Raw genomic sequence first — 15,252 nt, 5'->3', positions numbered from 1 at the left:
GATTGGTCCAGGGTCCAGCTGGGAGGTGGTGGATCATTTCGCGCCTGAGTATCACTCAACTGTCACTATAAACCGCCCACCCGCCATTTTGAAAGTGGAGATGATCCTGGGGACGAATGTAAACGGTACAACCTCGCTCCCAGGGTACTCTCTCTTTGCCTGGAAAATTAATTTTAAATTTAGCTACAAAAGTGTTTAATAATGAAATATTCCCAGAAAAAAATCTTATACTCGCTTTGGTTGCCAGAACTATTGCTGGTGCGTCACATATGAAAAATGCTCTAAACATCTGTACGTCGTCCCAAGTCTTGCATCATAGTAATGGCTGTATGTCCTGAGTTGGACGAATTATTTTCTTCGTTTCATATTTTTGTTATTCAGAGAAAATTTATCTATTCAAATTGCTCAAGATCTGCAAAAAATAAAAACAATGTGAAAAAATTAATTAAGGTTTAAGACTTAAGTAAAAAAATTTTGTGAAGGTGTAGTCTGATCGTCCGGGTGAGTGTAGTCCTGAGAAGGACTGTTGTCGGTGGCAGTGACTGACGTTTCGACAACCTGTGCGGAAGTCATCATCAGAGTCAAGTGAGTGATTGTTGTCAGTAGAATGTTCTTATTCCAGTTCGTGTGAAATGATCGGTTGGTTTTGCCGTGATGTTATTGGCTGTAAGACTCAAGTGACGTAAGTCGTTCGTGATTGGTCTGTTTCGGTCTGTCGGTAAAGCTAGGTTGTTCTTTTTCGGTCGTTTGTGATGTTTATGTCGTGAATGAGTCGTTTGTATGGGGCGGGTAGTTGTTGACATCTGTTTAGGGGAGTCTGTTCTAAGTTAGTAAACCAGCTTTCCAGAGTCAGTCGTACGACTGACTCTGGAAAGCTGGTTTACTAACTTAGAACAGACTCCCCTAAACAGATGTCAACAACTACCCGCCCCATACAAACGACTCATTCACGACATAAACATCACAAACGACCGAAAAAGAACAACCTAGCTTTACCGACAGACCGAAACAGACCAATCACGAACGACTTACGTCACTTGAGTCTTACAGCCAATAACATCACGGCAAAACCAACCGATCATTTCACACGAACTGGAATAAGAACATTCTACTGACAACAATCACTCACTTGACTCTGATGATGACTTCCGCACAGGTTGTCGAAACGTCAGTCACTGCCACCGACAACAGTCCTTCTCAGGACTACACTCACCCGGACGATCAGACTACACCTTCACATGTTACCCCCGGGTTCAAACCATTTACTGCATAAAAAAATTTTCTAAGGAAAACGTATGGCTCCACCACCCTACCACTACTGAATGGTATCCGTTGACTCCTCTCATTCAGTGATATCAACGAGGAAAATCATTCAAGAGAAAAGAGAATAGTAGTTCCAGGATAACTCCGTGTATTGGCATCAAGAATGGTGAGTAAATCACGTAATTTTAACAGCTTCGCACTTTAGTGAGTCAGACTTATCAAACTTCTATCAAATAAAAATTCTTAACATTTTGACTGTGGTTCACATGACTCGCGTGGCTCGCAGCTTGGCTCGCAGGGCTCGCCGGCTCACAGGTTTATAAAACTCCTAATGGTTGAATTGCAAGTGGTTATAGTGCCTGTTATGATAATTGCAGGCAGCTGACAACAGTTTCATAATAAAGCCTGAGAAGAATATGAAGTGAATACTGTCACAGCTATACTCGGGGGTGGAAGCGGAATAATTGGATCTCACTTATTCATTATTCCGTCCTGATGAGCTCAACTCATTCTTCGCCACTACAGCAGAGAGAACCTTAGGAAAATCTTCAGGGGACTCTGTCGATGACCTATTATATCTGGTAAATTCACTGGGTGATGTTAGCGACTCCGTCCCTTAGGGAACCGAACCTTAGGGAAATCTTCAGGGGACTCTGTCGATGACCTATTATATCTGGTAAATTCACTGGGTGATGTTAGCGACTCCGTCCCTTAGGGAACCGAACCTTAGGGAAATCTTCAGGGGACTCTGTCGATGACCTATTATATCTGGTAAATTCACTGGGTGATGTTAGCGACTCCGTCCCTTAGGGAACCGAACCTTAGGGAAATCTTCAGGGGACTCTGTCGATGACCTATTATATCTGGTAAATTCACTGGGTGATGTTAGTGACTCCGTCCCTTAGGGAACCGAACCTTAGGGAAATCTTCAGGGGACTCTGTCGATGACCTATTATATCTGGTAAATTCACTGGATGATGTTAGCGACTCCGTCCCTTTCAAGCTACGCGAGGTAACCCATGTAGAGGTCTTACGCGACATCAAATTACTAAGAACGGACCGTTCAACAGGTCCAGATAATATCCCAGTGAAGTTTTTGAAACCAGTTGCGGAGCTTTTAGCAGGTCCCCTCACACATACAATTAACTGCTGTATCAGAAATAGTTATTTCCCTATTGACTGGAAGGTGGCGCGAATCTCACCACTACCAAAGATAGATCAACCAATGGCTAAACATGACTATCGACCTGTATCCATCCTCCCAGTCCTGTCCAAAACCTTTGAAAGGCTGGTAGCCCATCAGACAATTGGATTTATTGAAGAAAGAGCACTTTTTGGTGAAAACATCACAGGATTTAGAAAGAATCACTCAGCGGCCACGAAATTACTGGAGATTAGAGACGATATTACACGTGCAATGCGTCGCGGCAAAATAACTCTCATGATTCTTGCAGATTACTCGAAAGCTTTTGACATTGTGAACTTCAAGTCAGTTATTTATAAAATGCACTCAATGGGTCTTTCAAAGGATTTTCTAACCTGGATTACCTCCTATCTTACGGGCAGGCAACAGTATGTAATGATAGATGACAAGTTTTTTCAGCGGTTGGAAACGTGCGTCGGCGTCCCTCAAGGATCGATCTTAGGACCGTTAATTTTCAATATCTATGTAGCAGACCTCCAGAAAAATTTAAGTTGTAAATGCTTTCAATATGGGGATGACACCACGTTGCTTCACCACTCGAAGCCGCATGAAATAGAGGCATGCATAAAGGATGCTAATCAGACAATAAGAGGCCTGAGCAGTTACTCTGAATCGTCCAATCTGGCGTTGAATTCAGAAAAAACAAAATGGATGCTTCCCTATACAAGACAATTGGCGCGCGCACACTCTTTAAATGGTTTTTCTGCAGATGTATACTGCGATGACACTTTTGGGAGTTTATCTGGATCAAGAACTAACATGGCAAGAACACATAACGAATCTGTTGTGATCGTGTTACGGTGCTTTAGCAGTACTACGGAAACTAAAAAACTTCGCACCATACCACATAAGAAAACTACTGGTGGAAAGTCTTATACTCTCTAAACTGAATTATTGCAACGTTGTGTTTAGTCCTCTCCCAGAGTACCAGACCAAACGCCTTCAAAGAGTACAGAACACGTGTGCGGGTTTTGTGTTAACTAATCTAGTATAGTTTTTATTATTCACTATTTTATCAATTTTGATTTATTGTGAGTATTAGGCATATAGTTAGTTTTTATATTAGTAGCGAAGAGCCACTATGTGGAAGTATACTAATAAAGGTCATTATTATTCCTATCATTTTTTTCGAGGTTATTCATCATTCCGTATTAGAGTTTTTTAGGGAGTTTCTAATTCGCCTTATTGTGAATGGATGATTTCAATTCGATTAAAATATGATTTAAAACCGTCAGCGTCATGTTCAATCTAATTACCGTATTTATTTACTTAACTCCAGCCTAAGGTTTATTTAGATATCAGCCTTATAGGCATGGCATTTATTTTTACATACTGTACATTGAACAAAAATGTACACTAAACATCTACACTATAGGGACTTTAAGCAGTGACGACGGAAAGCTCTTACGATGGCGTTCGACACTTACCTTTTTCCCTAGTCCTATTTACTTTGCGCAAATTAATGGTAGATATCTAAGCATCATAATGTTTGATATTCTTATTTTCGATCATGGGATTGAGTCTTTCGTCTCTATAACGTAACGTAAAAAACACTGGAATTTTAATTGATAACGTACTTAAGATCAAAACAGCATAGTTATTCAACAATATAATAGTGCGAGTTCTTGGTAGATTGGGTGGTAAATAGCCGAGAACCACATTTTACTGATTCTTTCCGACGTGGAAATATTGTCACTCAACTTTCTCAAAATTATATTAAGCTTTTAAAAATAACACAACGAAAGAAATAACTTTGAGATCCTAGAATACTTACACCAATGAATACGTGTATTGCGTTAAGCAAAGTGTTAACTTAACTTAGGTTCAAACGTGTTGCAGTGCGTCCAGATCTCGTATTACAAGCTACACGTCTGCAGAGTCGTCTTTTACAGCTTTTAGTCGATATTGAAATCCCCCAAAACGACAATTTCCGATCCGCTGGCAGTTTTGAGAGTGAGTGAGTCATTTAGTGCATCGAAGAATGTCTCAGAACAGACGTCAGGTGTCCTACATACACAGGCAATAAACAATTTCTTGCACTTGAGTCGATGTACTTCAATCCATAATGTTTCAATATTTTCAGTAGTCAAATCCGTTCTAAGTTTGTAGGGAATCCCATTGCGTACGTAAATTGCCGTGCCGCCGCCTCTTTTACCCGTTGGGTCATTTCTCAGTACTGAATAGCCAGTAATATCTACTTCTGTCAGAACCTTTATAGATGGGCTAAGGCATGTTTCAGTTAAAGTAAAAATGTCGAATCTGCTTGACTGCCCTAAACGCTCTCTATTTAAAGAATAGTGTATTTCTGTCGAGGAACTATCGGTTGATAGTTGCCCCGCGAAAATTTGATGTTCTTAAAACAAATATTTCGCTTCTCGGGAGATTATGCTAGTTCCGAGACATAAACACTCTATTGTCTTTATTGTTCACCATTCTTCCGCGTGCCAGTTGAAAAAAAGTCAAAAACCTACTAAACGCAGATCAATCAAATATTTATTCATACGTACAGCCTGTCACAAATGTCAATAATTCGCAACCGTACATTAGCTAAATACTACGTTATACCTGTCAGAATATGTAATTTGTGGTAATCCTAATTAGCATAAATTGATATTTTGCCGGCACGTATCGGAGGACTGGGGGTGGCTGCGAGGTACGCAGAGAGTTATGGGATCGTGATCTGTAAGCAGAGGTCGTTTGCGGAGCAAGGTATTCTACGGTCAGCCTTCACCGGGCGTCGCTGTTCCTTTTCGTTTGAGTCTTTTGTATAAATTTAGAGCGGTACTTGCATAGTACCTTAAGTAACTATGCAAAAATGTCATTTATAGGATACCCTAAAACCCCAAGGGTGGTACCACTGCCTTGGTCGGGGGTACACGTTACTCGTTTTTTCCAACTGCTGGTTTTTAGGGGTTTTTGTGTCCGGCTTTGGTGCATTTAGTTTACTTCAACTGTAATAGGCTTCTGTTAGCATACCGATTTGGCGTTAAATAAATGTTGGCTTGGCTGGCCAACCCGCCCAGATATCAACTCTTTGTGTCTGGTTGAGCAGTGAAGGCAAAATAGTCCCTTTTACAATTGTGGGCTTGGTGGCCAGGCCTTGAAACAAAAGTGAGGCTAAGGGTGACCCTGTTGTGATAGAGACCTGTATCTAGTTAGCATGATAACAAAGTAATTTGCATTTGAAAAGCAGCAACATCTATGTCATAACAAGGTCACTCTAAGCCTCATTCCAGTTCAAAGGCTTGGCCACCAAGCCCACAACTGTGAAAAGGACTTTTTGAAAAGTCACTGTTTTTCCGATCTGCCTAACATCACGGCTATCAGACCATTCAAAATTTTTCACGGATGTGTATTTTCCGCGGACGGGCACTATGGGTTATCATAGTTCACCACTAAATTTTCTCCGGTTTTTGTCTGTTTAAATCGATCACGTGACGTGATAGTGTTCAACTGTGGAGAGACACTATCAGCCCATAGTGCCCGCCCGCGGAAAATACCCGGATGGATAGTGCCTGTCAGCGGAAAATATCTACCTGGATTGATAGTACTCATCCGTAAAAAGTTTTGAATAGTTTGACGGCCGCGAAGTTAGGCAGATCGGAAAAACAGTGACTTTTCAATTCTGAAAGGCATAACGTATTATTTAGCCAATGTACGGTTGCGAATTATTGACATTTTTGACAAGCTGTAGGCGCGGAAGCTGATTTAGTGGTGATCAATTAAAACAATAGAATGTTTATGTCTCGGAACTATCGGTCTGATAGTTGCCTCTTGGAAATTTGATGTTCTTAAAACTAGCATATTTGCCCTCGAAGCTTCGCTTCTCGGGAAAATATTTGTTTTAAGAACATCGAATTTCCGCGTGGCAACTATCAGCCGATACTTCCTCGACAGAAACACCCTATTGTTTAAATAGTATCTCTCCACGGATAAACACTATCGCGTCACGTGATCAACTTAAACCAAAAAGAACCGAAGAAAATTTAGTGGTGAACTACAATCCATGATAGATACTGCGTAAAGTGAGTAGTACGTAACCTGACCCATTTGTATCATCAAATATAAAAATATGAGCCTGTATGAGGAGGGCTTTGGGATTGTCGGTTTTGCGGTTTTGACTGTTTTTTTTTTTTTTTTTATCGGTGTTTCGGTTTTTGGGTCAAAAAGGTTCGGTTTTTCGGTTTTGATGTTCAGAGCGGTTTGCGGATTATATGTGTTTTTGCATTCCGTTTTCGGTTTTCACGAAGACCCTGAGACGGTTTTCGGTTTTTCCTTTTCGACCCCTTCAAAGGTAAAAATGTAGCGGTTTTGTCAGGTTTGCATGCAGTTTTCGGTTTTGCTGCCTTTTTTCGTCGGTTTTTCGGTTTTGGAGATTTTTTTCTCCGGTTTTGCGGTTTCCCAAAGGCCCCATGCAATGCTCCCCCCCTCCTGTATATTGACAACATCTATGGAAGGTGTATACCCAGTTGCGGCTTCTTGTTATGCGGAGATTTCAAGCGCCTAAATATTCGCCACTTGACCACCCAATTCAAGCTCAAACAACTGGTAGACAAGCCTATAAGGAAGGACCAAATTTTGGACTTAGTGATCACAAACCTCCCACAACTATACGATGCAAACTCAGTCCAAACCCTTCCCCCCTTCGGCCTGTCCGATCATAAGGTCGTTCTTGTGGGCCCCAAGGCGAGGCCACAAGGCGAGGCCAGTTGGAAAGGGTTCCAGTTGGAAATCTGTTGCAAAGCGGGATACTCGTGCAAGTAGAAAGTTGGAGCTCGGACGCTACCTCTCGTCTATCGAATGGTCCCTGTTCAACCGCGCTGATTCGTGCCTGGCCAAGTTGAATCTATTTGTAGACACGATTCACATTGGTATGGATCATACTATGCCGATCAAGCACCACAAGATTCACGTCAACGATGCACCTTGGATCATCGCTGAGTCAAAAAACCTTATAAGGCTACGACAGAAAGCATTCAACAGTGGAGACAAGAAGAGCTACTACTCTAATGCTGTAAACCGAAACCGTAAATCGCAGCGCAGCAAGTACTTTCCCTCAAAAAATGACAATCTCAAGGCCACCAAGCCCTCGCAGTGGTGGAATGCTGTCAAACGGGTTGCTGGAATGGTTCCCTGTTCCAGTTCGGACAGCATTATCTCCAGTTTACAATGTGAAAGCGAACTCAGTGAAATTCAAATCGCCAAAAAAATTAACTCCGCCTTCCTTGCTCCCATGAAAATCTTCCAGCCATTAGAGCCAGTTGCAACTGTAGAGGACGAACCCTATGTATTCACTCTATCCGAGCTTGCGCTTCTGGCCGCCTTGAGACAACTAAATCCACGCAAAGCGGCCGGATCCGACTGTATTCCTAATTAGCTCTTGCATGAGTACACTGAGGTTCTTGTCGAGCCCCTGACGGCCATTGTCAACTCTAGCTATGGAGAGCAAAGACTGCCTTCACTCTGGAAGCTAGCTGACGTCGCTCCGCTCCCGAAGCAGAAGCCTGTAGAAGACCTCAGCAAGCAGCTGCGCCCCATCTCCCTGACACCCGCCATCTTGAAACTCGCGGAAGGTTTTGTTGTATCGACCCATGATGTTGGCCCCGCTGTATTGAAGATCATTGACCGTGATCAATACGGTGCTATCCCTAAATCCTCCACCCTGTTCGCTCTGATCTCGATGTTTCACCACTAGTCACAAGCTACAGACGGTACCGAGGCAGCTGTTAGAGTCGTGTTATTTGATTATCTCAAGGCCTTAATAATAATAATAATAATAATAATAATAATAATTTAATATTTATATTGCGCAAATTAACACGTGGATATGATCAAATGCGCATCACAACACTTTTCGGGGGACTTTGGCCGGACTGCATCAGCAGTTTACAAACAATCGAAGGAAACTTTATTTGAAGATGCCCCCTCTCCCCAAATTCCCAGTAAACAGGCCAGACCACATCACAGTAATCTCGTGAGTGGGTTCTTTAACGTCCCCTGCCTAACCAAATTAATTAATTAATTAATAGATGCAGGAGACTGGACCTACGGTTTATTCGTCCTTATCCGAGAAGACTAGAATGTCTATCCATTTCTTGATATTATAGAAAAGTAGCGCATTCTCCTAAGACTTTGAGTGTTGGTCCGGCCGGGGCTCGAACCATCGACCTCGACGTCCTGCACAACAGTCCAGCGGTCTAATCAGTTGAGCTAACCGGAGGCGGTTAGCTCATCGATCATAAGATACTTGTCGCTAAGATCATCAGCCTCGACATACCGCACAGCATCAAAGCCTGGGTGACTGACTTTTTGATGAATCGACACCAACGCGTCAAGTTGTCCCCTGACTGCTTTTCTGAGACAACTAGGCGGTTAGCTTACCGATCATAAGATACTTGTCGCTAAGATCATCGGCCTCGACATACCGCACAGCATCAAAGCCTGGGTGACTGACTTTTTGACGAATCGACACCAACGCGTAAAGTAGTCCTCTGAATGCTTTTTTGAGTGGGGCCCAGTCCCTACCGGAGTTCCGCAGGGGACCAAGCTCGGCCCCTGGCTTTTCTTGCTCATGATCAATGATCTCAAGGTTGTCACTCCCATGTGGAAGTATGTTGACGACACGATAATCTCCCAAACCATACCCCGCGGCTCTCTGGGTGACGCGCAACACGCTGTTACTGCCGTGGAGGAATGGTCTCGGTCTCAGCGGTTGCAACTCAATGCCGACAAGTGAAAGGGGATGATTATAACTTCTCCCCTCTCAAAGTAGATGGTCACGAGCTTCCTGTCACCGACTGCGCGAAGATATTAGGTGCTGCGATATCCAGTGACTTGAAATGGAACAAGGATATTGTAGATTGCGTTAAGAAAGCAAATAAGCGCGTGTATTTTATTGTTCTCTTTAAAAGGGCCCGTGTTCCCCTAAGGACATTGTGAACTTCTATTGTACATCAAGTAGACATATGCTAGAAAACTACTCTCCACTGCTCCATCATGCACTCCCGGCCTATCTTAATGAGGATATAGAAAGAATTCAGAAACGCATGCTTTAAAATAATAATAGTAATAATAATAATAATAATAATAATAATAATAATAATGACAATCTTTATACAGGGGGCTCACATCACTGGGGAATGGTATTCTGTGAGGCCCTGTAAAACTAAAAATAAGTAAAATAAAATTATAGAAATGGAAAACAAATTACAAACAAAAACTAAGTAATATACAGGGTGTGTGAACATGATAAAATCAGATCTCAACGCTAACTTAACTAAATACATGATTTTCCACTCTATGCTTAAAAATGAGAAAGCAGTCAGTTTTTTTAATAGAAGTGTCTAAGAAATTCCATTCTCCTGCGCACATATATAAAAGTCTCTGTTTTCCATAGTTCGTTTTTACACGATGGAGGCGGAAATCGTTCTTTCTTCTTGTATTATATCTATGGAGGTAAGAATTCCTTGGGATATTAAAGCTACAATCCACAAGGCCGTGAATGTACTTAAAGGTGGCAATGTATCTGTGTACAAGACGCCGTTGGAGCATTGTTGGCCAGTTCAGAGAACTTAGAACGTCGGTGGATGAGGCGTGATTCGGCAAATCAAGGATAACTTTTGCAGCTTTATTTCGTAGTATTTGCAAATCTTCCATGATAGTGGAGTTATTCTTGTCTCCCCAAATGATGTCGGCATAGTCAAAGAGTGGACTTATTAAGGAATTGTACAATATAATTCGCGTTTCTAATGGTAACAGATGCTTTACTCGTTTTAGTAAACCGATTCTTTGTTTTATTTTGGTGATTAATGATTCGATGTGCTCGAGCCATGTCATGTTCTTGTGGATGACTACACCGAGATATTTGATTGAATCCGTATTTTCAAGTTCTTTGTTATCTATTTCAAGCTTGATACCTTGGCAGGTTTGCAATCTGCGATGGCTACCAAACAATAAAAATTTTGATTTTTTAGTGCTCAGTGTCAGATAGTTACTGTCAAACCATTGAGCTAAATTGGCAAGGTCGGCATTTAGATGGTATTGAATATCTTGGCAGCGTTTTCCACTTGAGTATATCACAGTGTCGTCTGCATTCATAATAATAATAATAATAATAATAATAATAACAATAATAATAATAATAATAACATACGTTAATTGAAGCTCCCCCTTAGGGGCTTCTCAGCCACAATGTAGACTAACTAAGAACTTAAAAATCCCCACTGGCAGGAGGCAGACCAGTGAGCTATTTACAGAGCGCAGTCGAGGAGTTGAACTAGGAGCAACCGAGAACAAATCCAGTGAGTGGCAGGGTGGAGGACTTGAACCCAGGATCTCGACAGTGTTCTAAGCAGTTCGGAAGATCGTTAATGTAGATAAAGAATAGTCAGAGGGCCTAGGATGCTACATTGAGGCACTCCAACATGAACTTCACAAGGAGGGGACTGGTAGCCTTCAACAGATGTTACTTGGTACCGATTATTGAGGTATGAGACAAACCACTCCACGACTTGAGAACCAGCACCAATAGCCTTGAGTGTTTTAACAAGAAGTATACGGTCTACGGTATCGAACGCCTTGGAGAGGTCTAGGAAAACTGCTCCCGTAAAACAGCCGTTATCAAGACTCTGAAGTATATTATCAGTGAAATGGGCAAGGGCAGTTTCAGTTGAAAGCTTGGAACGGAAACCAAACTGATTTGGAGTAAGTAGTTTGGAGTCTGATAGAAAAGTGTAAAGTTGCTGGTGCACGGCTCGTTCAATAATCTTGCTGATGGTTCGAGAACAGTTTTCGGTCTGTATTTGTTGCAGTCCGTTCTTTCACCTGTCTTAAATAAAGCACATACTTTGCCAAGTTTCCAGATCGATGGGAAGGTGCTTGTCTCAATTGACCGGTTAAATAATTTGATCAGCATGGGTGCCAGACACTGAGCCGAATCCTTTAATAATCTTGCACTAATACGATCTAGTTCAAGGGCTTTGTTAGTTCGTAAAGCTTTTAGTTGCTTGAGAACAAATGATTCAGTGATAGTAGAGAAGGTGAACAAGTTCTCTTTTCCGATGCAATGAGAGTAAGAGGGTGAGAAAAAGTTTATACTGTTGTTAACTGTAGATTTCAGTTTTTCTTTGATTTTGCAGCTGGTCTGGTTCCGATAAGGAAGAAATGTTCATTTAGAACCCAAGCTATGGCGCTTTTTTCAGTGTGAAAAACGCCATCAGCCTCTATTAGAGAAACGGTAGAGTTGGATTTCTTTGGCGTGATCTCATTTAGTCTTCCAAAGCTCACTGGGATTACCTTTCTTCTTGTCAATTAAATCCGACTAATAGTCCGTTTTACATTTTTTCACCAGTTTCTTTATGAAGCAGTTGATCTTTTTAAACAATCCACAGTGGTATTTCGAGTTCGTTTTTATCGCCTTTCTATGATGAAAATCTCGGTCTCGCATGGCGTTTGATAGATCAGAAGTCATCAAGGGTGTTTTTATTCCTTTGATCTGAGTTTCCTTGATCGGCTCGTGTCTATTTGCAACATCAGTAAAAGGGATGTTCCACGTTTCCACAGCAGGATCTACATCTCTATCTATATCAATTAAGTTCCAGTTAGTCTCAGCTAAATCCTTGACGAAGGCATCTTTATCGTACTTGCGGTACGAACGGTATTCCACTGTCTTCGGCTGGGACTTAGGGACACCAGATTATGGTGCAGAACACAATGGAATGGTCGCTAATTCCAGAATGAATTACACCACTTTCAACAATGCGATGGTTGTTGTTGACAAAGATCAGATCGATGGCGGATTTCGTTTGTTCACATATTCTGGTCGGGGTGATGATTAACTGCTCAAATTCATTAGTTATTGCAAATTTTTGCAGTTGCCGTTTTAGTTTAAATGCAGAGTCGTCTTCTACAGCTAAATAGTCGATATTGAAATCCCCCAAAACTACACTTTCCGATCCCGCTGGCAGTTTCGAGAGTGAGTGAGTCATTTAGTGCATCGATGAATGTCTCAGAACAGACGTCAGGTGGCCTATATACACAAGCAATAACCGATTTCTTGCACTTGAGTCGATGTACTTCAATCCATGTTTCAATATTCTCAGTAGTCAAATCCGTTCTATGTTTGTAGGGAATCCCATCGCGTACGTAAGTTGCCGTGCCGCCGCCTCTTTTACCCGTTGGGTCATTTCTCAGTACTGAATAGCCAGTAATATCTACTTCAGAATCCTTTATAGATGGGCTAAGGCATGTTTCAGAAAAAGTAAAAATGTCGAATTTCTTGTCACTAAATAATGGTCGAACATGATTCATCTTGTGCAAAATGCTTCGCACACTAAGATGAGCTATAATTTCACCTGAAATGTCATATCGGGAATGCCTTGACAGTCTAGGCGTGCCAACGTTGTATGATAGACGCATAGAACTCTGTTGTCATTTGTTGGATTCCATTGTTAACAATCCCGAACATAAGTTGTACCATCTCTGCTATCAAGGAAAAAATGTAGTTCTAATTTAAGGCGTCAAGAGATATATAATTTGCCACGTTCTCACACTAAACGTTTTCGTCGCTCTTTCTTTTATGCTATGTCCCAGGGTGCGCACAATGGCTCCTTAAGTTTCAAAGAAAGTCGACTTTAATTTTAGATATTCATACATATTCTAGATTTATTTATTATATTAGGCATTTACATTTATATGATTTTATTTAGCTTTATATTTTAACCAATTTTGGCTGTAAAATGCGCAATTCAGTTTTACGACTGCAAAGTATTACTCAATAAACGATCTATCTAAGTTTTGGGCGACAAGTAGGTTTCCACAAAACCATTACATTATTCCTTGCTGATTTCCACTCGTGATAGTTGATTCTCGAGCCCGTAGTCCTTTGTTTTATAGACTGATTCTTGAAGAAAATTTCGATGGTTTCTCATTGTGTTTTTCTTAGCATGCGTACCTTAAGGGAATAAACTTGATTTCATGTAAATGAAATAAAGAAAAGACTGAAAAGTATAGGATTCGTTTCTGTAGAAATGAGTCGCTAAGATCATTGTAATCATTTTTACGTCTTGAAAACATTGGAAAATGAAAGAAACGATTCTTGGATCTCTCTTTCTTGTCCTGGTGGAGTAATGAACAACTTGTCACCCTCCCTCCCTCCCTCCCTTAGTAATCAGTCATCTTCCCTAGCCAACAGATCAAGGCAAACAGCCCAGTGGCCTTTCTAAATAGTCGCGGACGTTGAAGGACACGGGCACCAAAAGGTCTTGCATCAGTAAATACTACTCTGCCTGAAAGATTCTTAATAAAGCTACTGTGCCTAGCATTAAAGGTGGACTATGCAGTAAAACCCACACGAGTTTTTATCTCTACCATAAAAGAGTATCTAAGATTGCCAAGAGTAACCGAGCTGTTTAAATCACAGCCGGGGCTCACACAAGCTTCCTGGAGCGTTTCCAACAAAACTGTTGACTTTAGATGCTTTTAATATTTACTCTGTATTGTTATTACTATTTCTTTCAATTTACGGTCATTATTTACATACCTATTTTCGATTTATTCACTATTTAGGTTTTTATTAATTGATAATTTAATTGGTGCAGGTCCACATCAAGACGTAATGTCTTGCCTATCCCTCAACCTGCTTTATTATGAATAAACGATGATGATGAAACGATGATGAAGCGGCGTGTCTGGTCGTTTATTCGAAATATAAAGAAATGTATGGGAGAATGTTGAAGAGTCGTAATATCGTAAACTTATATCGACGAATGTCTTTGTTAAGGCTCAAAATAACTGTAAACCTACCTCACTTGCTGTGTATTGTCTTTTCTGTGGTTCAGTCTAACAGTTCGAAACTTTCAGTCACGTTTTCTTGCCATTTTTTCCGCAGACCACACCCAACATCCCTTGGTTGAGGTGAAATGCAAACGGTCGGATAAGTTTTTATCACTTTTTAAGATCGATCAGTTTACATTCATCAAATATTACTTTGATACCTTCTGAAACATCAATTAACTACTTCACTATCCTAGTCCGCCGACGTAGGGAAGAGACAAGCACTCCCCCATCCCTTGTAGTAGTCTACCTGGACACGTGACATGTGAGAAGCATTGTGATGTAAATCGAGCCTCAGTTGTCAGTCAGGGAGTGTCTACTTGTAGCCGAACAGCTAGATTGTTCACAATCTCTCTTTGATTTCGTCATAATTCGCCGCAGTTGTTGTTCACTTTGCTGAGAAGTAAGTATTATGTTCAACACAGTTATGAATTTAGCCCATTTGTGTAAACTGTAGCCTCGCTAGACTCCTGAAACGCGAACAAAGATAGTTCAGCTGAGAATTAACTCGAACCCTCCGCCCGATCGAACTGATGTAATATTTCCCCTCAAGTGTTTTTGCCGTCATTTCCCGTCAGGTTAATCTAATTCTCTGGTATCTCCAATACTCTTTCTTTCCCTTTGTATTCTAAGTTTGCTGGGTTCTGATCCATTGTTCGTACTTTAACGACGCTCGTCAAATGCAGAGCACTTTCGTCATACGATCTAGCAGGAATCAGTCAATGTTCTGTAACAGACGAGTTCAAATAGAAACTCCAAGCAACAACAAGAGGAAAACAGTGATTTTAAGTTATGATAGCGCTTTTAACGGGATATTATTGGAACTGGAATGCACCAGAGAAACTGTTTCTGATCGTGTTGACGTCAATTAGCTCTAATCGTTATCTGTCTAGCAGTTGTTAAGCATCGATTAGTATTCACAACAAGTAATGAGAGTGTTTAAACTGATAGCA

This window comes from Stylophora pistillata, chromosome 2 (assembly GCF_964205215.1).
Source record: "Stylophora pistillata chromosome 2, jaStyPist1.2, whole genome shotgun sequence".
NCBI lineage: Eukaryota > Metazoa > Cnidaria > Anthozoa > Scleractinia > Pocilloporidae > Stylophora > Stylophora pistillata.
The sequence above is the reverse complement of the archived record's forward strand: the minus strand, read 5'-3'. Positions refer to the sequence as shown.